The sequence below is a fragment of the Silene latifolia genome, chromosome 1, assembly GCF_048544455.1.
Source record: "Silene latifolia isolate original U9 population chromosome 1, ASM4854445v1, whole genome shotgun sequence".
NCBI classification, from domain to species: Eukaryota; Viridiplantae; Streptophyta; class Magnoliopsida; order Caryophyllales; family Caryophyllaceae; genus Silene; species Silene latifolia.
Window position 1 is genome coordinate 166769836 of NC_133526.1, and position 5229 is coordinate 166775064.

Here is a 5229-nt window from a genome sequence, read left to right on the forward strand (position 1 = left end):
AAACGGGGAGGCTGGTACTCAGAAGGATCCGAGCTTACTTGGTCGAAAGTTCAAGCACGTAGACGCCAAAAGGTAAGAACAAAGGTCTAGAATGCAAAGGGAGAAGAGAAGGGCGGACACTCGCGTGAGAAATATGAGGAGCGAAGGCTCCTATTTATACTAATCACGTGAAGGAATTAGGGTTTCGGAGACTCTTTGGAAGTGAATCTCGGAAAGATATGAAAAAGATACGAGAAACATGCGAAAAGGGCACGGGAAGAGGCGCAGCGACCATCGTGCGTCTCTTGGAAGAGGCGCAGCACCTGCTGCGTCTGTTCCCAAGTGGTTTCCTCCTGCAGAAGAAAGATTTCCGTGTTTGAGTTATGGTAGGACGGAAATAATTCGATTTCCTTAATATCTTTATATGAATATTACGGGAATTTACTTACTAAAAGATAAAATTTATGAAATATGGAATAGAAATATCCGGAACATTCCAGAACATTCTGACTCGGGATTTAACGGTTATCAGAAAATGGAGACGGTTTTAGGCCCGGACTCGAATGTACTCTAATTACGCCAAAAACGACCGTATCGGGACGTAGATGACAACTAAGAGGTAGACATTAATATTTGAGCAATCACTTGACGATAATCTTACGAATTGTCATAAATCGTTCCGCGTATCAAACATGCGGGCCAATCATCACCGGGTGGTTTGCGAGAGGTGCAGAAATGAGGTATCTACAGAGCCCCCATATTGACTGAGGCTTGGACAAGGCGAAAGTCAAAGTATAGCCATCAGGTCAATCGAAGATTACAACCTGACGACTATGGCGACGCGAGGCGGCTCAAGGGGTCTGAGCCAAGGACCTGTCGTCGGGAACATTTTAGAGTCTGTCGACTATCGGGGAGGGTCGTTTAAAGTCCATTAGACTACGTAAGGGGGCTCGCCAGCCATAAGAAGAAACCATACCTGAGACTTCTTCCTCGAGATGCTTCCGGAGGCGCATAGGAGCTAAGGTTAAGCGTGGGAGCTAAGATTAAGACCTAAAGGATATGTAAGGATTGGTACTAGGGTGTGGGACCCTAAAGGAAAGCATTGATGGGAAGGAGGCCTAAAGTAAGTTCAACTTAAGGGTCAACTGAAGCTTGGGTATAGGAACTCTATCGGTTTGGGGAACTTGAAGGCTTATGAACCTAAAAGGATTGGGATCCTATAGTTAAAAAAATCCTAATTTCGGGTTTACGAACCTAAGAAAGAAGGCTTTGGTTTGGGAACTTCTGGAGAACGACACCTTTGTCGAACTCCGCGGGGAAACAAGAAATATTGTGAGTAGCAGGACACAGGCGGGAACTGCTGAGGAGAAAACTGTTTGGGGAGTCTTCGGGAAATAATTGCGAGTCGCAGGACACAGGCGGGAACTGCTGAGGGGAAAACTGCTTAGGTAGATCGTCAATCCTTGCGTCTTGAGAGAGACAGTACGTCCGCTTACTCTCGCTGGAGACACGATTGGGAGATATTCTTCTTGTCATGAGAGGGAAAGTATATCCGCTTACTCTCGCTGGAGACATAACGAAGGTGTGTCGAATTCTGTGAAGGAATAACTGCTCGCTGTGACAAGCAAAAGGTCTTGAACGGGATAAATAATGATGTGCGGCAGTCTGCTGTGGGCTTGGAAATGCGGGCCGGAACGAAAGAAAATCGTCAAACGGACCAAAAGAATAAGAATAGCATCGGGGAAGAGGCGCACCAAAGATGGGCCCACAAATAACGAACTCATAACGAATTTTTGAAAATTCGTATGGAGGGAACAAAAGGAAGAGGCGCAGCAAGAGCTGCGTCTCTTGGAAGAGGCGCAGCGCCTGCTGCGTCTATTCCCCAAATTGATTTTTCTGCGTAAAAACGCGAAAATCAGGAGGCTTATGCTCATTTGCTCGAAACACAATTTCACACATTTCTCTCTCAAATTTTCACCATTTCCGCCAAGGTTTGATTCAAAAGCTTGCATTAATCATGACTAATCGAGGTATGTGTCTCAATCTTGCATTAATCGTCTACATTTGCCCAATTTTGAGCCGAAAAAACTAGGGTTTATGACCCTTTTGATTGAAAATTTGGGGCTTTTCCCCCAAACGCATTTGCCTTGTCAAATTGACATTAGAAATGGATAGTAGGTAATATTAGGAACATAACCATGTATTTGTTTCGAATTTTCATCAAGTTTTGAGCCTTTGAGTGAATTTTGAGACGGTTTTACAGCTAAACCCTAAATTGCTTCGAAAATAGCCTTAGGAATGTCCATTTGCGACGAAACTTGATATTTGGGATCCTTGAATGATGGGTAAACTTTCTACTGTCTCGGAATTTTGGTTTATGACAGCTTTTTCAGGACACTTTTCTGGGGCATAATCGCTATTATAGCAAAATGCTGCCGGAATTTCGACTCGAACCCGGAACTAGGCTTCAAATTAGGCTTGACTTGTCCCAAAATGCCACATGAGTGATCGGATTGGTGGAAATATGGCCAAGGATGGCGGGAAAAGAGCGATTTCAGGGCTTTCGAAGGTTCGAAAATCCCTTAACCAAGGCTCGTCGTCACGTGACGCGGCCTAAATTTGCTTTAATATTGCAGGTGATGAGGCTTCTACTTCTGGGAGAGCTCCCATGGAGATTGACGCTGCCACTGTCGAGGAGGCTTTAGAGCAGGCCTTCACCGCTGCGGTGATGGCTGCTGGAGACGAGGCTCACGAGGAGGAGGCCGTTGAGGAGGAGGAGGCCCCGAGACGGGCCAACGTCGGACGAGGGGGTCGTCGGTGAGGGGCTCCGCGTGGGCCGAGACTTGGGAGAGCGAGCACCGGTGTGGGGCTGCGAGAGGGTCACCTGTCCTACAGGACGGTGAAGAGTCTGGTAAATAGGAATTCACTACTCATTACCCATCCTCTTTCATTCTTTTATTCAAATTTCTTTCAAATTTCACTAAAGATAGCTTTGTTTCAAATCATAATAGGAGGCCGGGAACATCAGGTCGTTCTCGAGTTACACGACGGCGATGGAGCATTACGAGCGGCTGTCGGCGGAGGAGAGGGCCATGATCGAGCGCGGAGCGTTCGGTCCTTTGGTTCAGGTCTGGAGGGACATCGCGAAGAGGAAGCTGCGGGCTAACCTTAGCCTGGTCCGCGCTTTCTTGGACCGATTCTGGGATACGACTTCCACGTTTCACATGCCTTTTGGTGAGGTGGGAGTCACTTTGGAGGATTACGGCATGATTTCTGGTCTGCCGTGTGGGACCGAGGAGGTGGTGTGGCCGGAGACTGCCATGAGGGCGGATTCGGTCGAGGCGAGGAGATTGATTGGCTGGAACTTGTCGCCGAAGGTCATTCTGATCTTAGGGTTTGATACCCAGTTCTTACGTTCGAGACTACTTTGCGGGGAAGACCCTGGCGCTGGTGACGATTGATGGGAGGGAGACGGCTCCTCCTCCTTGTACATCTGAGCAGAGGGCTCGTCTGTGGCTTTGGTGGTTCCTGTCTTCGATTTACCTCGGAGACAAGGGCGAGAGGCTGTCGACGAAGCTTCTCCCCTTCCTTTCTGACCTGAGTTCCCTAGGACGTTGGGGCCGGTCATCTTTCTGGTTTTGCGGTCCTCATCCGCTTCATGAGGGCCATGGTTCGTCCGGAGTTGATGGAGAAGGGGACTTCTCCTGGTGCTGTCGGACCTGGACTACTGTTGGAGGTATGAACCTACCTTTAGCTCAAAGTAGATTCCTTTCTTTATCAAATTACGAGAGATCGTCATTGATTGTTTTGTTTTACAGGCGTGGGTGTACTCCTACTTCCCGAGCCTCGCGCCCAAGAGGACAGAGCCGCTGGAGAGGGCCTATCCCGTGGTGAGGGATTGGGTGATGTGCCGGACGAAGAGCAAGCGTTCTTCTCACAACGTCTACCGGCGGGACGTGAACGCTCTTCAGTTGAGCAGCGTGAGTATCTCATTTATATTCACTTGCTTCTTGCTTTCAGTTGATCATAGGAATGATCTTTGTTTTATTTTGTCACAGTGGGTGCCCAGACCTTGGGCGGAGTACGCTGGAGCGCCTCCTTTCGTGGCTGAGGTCCTTCGGCCTAGGAGCTCGAGCCGACTGCTGTTGAGGACGTCGATGGGTCTTGTGTGGTACTTGGGCGAGCGCTTGGCTCGTCAGTGCTCGCGGGGCGTGCTGACGGTTCCCGTCGATCCTCCTAGGACGATGTTCAGGGAGCCTTCTGAGGCTGAGAGGGAGGCGGACTTGGCTGATGCCAGTGGTGACGCCCTTTTTCTTCCTGGCGAGGACTACTCGGCGTTCCTTTACGGGAGGTTGGCGTACTGGCCGGTAGTGGTGAGTATGTTTTATTTTTCCTCTTGATTTGATTTTGAGAATTGTGATGAAAGATCATCGATTGATGAGAAACCATCTGTCTTTGTAGGAGGTCGAGGCGGCGGGCATCGAGCCCCCAGAGTACCCCGAGACCCTCGAGTACACTGACGCGACCGGGAGGACGACGATCTCCGAGTTGCGTGATTTTGACGTAGCTGTGACGGATGCTGGCCTGGACGACTGGCAGCATCTGATTCGGAGGGTGAGCCTCTAACTTGTATAACCTTTGTGTAAGAACACATTTGATTGAGTTTGTTCAATTTGTTGAGAATTTCTTTTTGAAAATGCAGGTTGCGCCGTCTCGGTTTGTGGCGTTGTGGAGGGTGGCCAACCGGCTGCGAGCTACTGCCGTCGAGGCACTTATCGGCGGTCGAGGTCGTCAGGTATGAACCTTACGCCTATTTCCATTTTTGATTTTTGATTTTCCTAGTTTTGCTTGAAACGATTGACATGAGCCCATTTATTGTTTACAGGGTGGCCGCGACTCGGAGCGAGAGTTGGCCCAGTCCCGGGAGGAGACGGCTCGCTTGTTGAGGGAGCTCGAGGTTCGGGATGCCGAGATCGCCGTTCTTGTGGCGAGAGTTGCAGAGTTGGAGGGCACCCGGCAGTAGTTTTGTGTAGCTTTTGTCGTATTTTGCACATTTGTACATTGATTTTGAACACACATTTTTTTTTGGACTTTGTTTGGGGCTCAAGCCCCCAGTTTGTACATTTTCTTCATTTGGCATATATACGATGGCCCGAGCGCCTTTGCTGATGGATTGTGTTGCTTGTACCTGCAGGTTAGTTTCGAACAGGTTTGGTAGATGACGGTTTACACCGTCATGCTGCCGAAAAT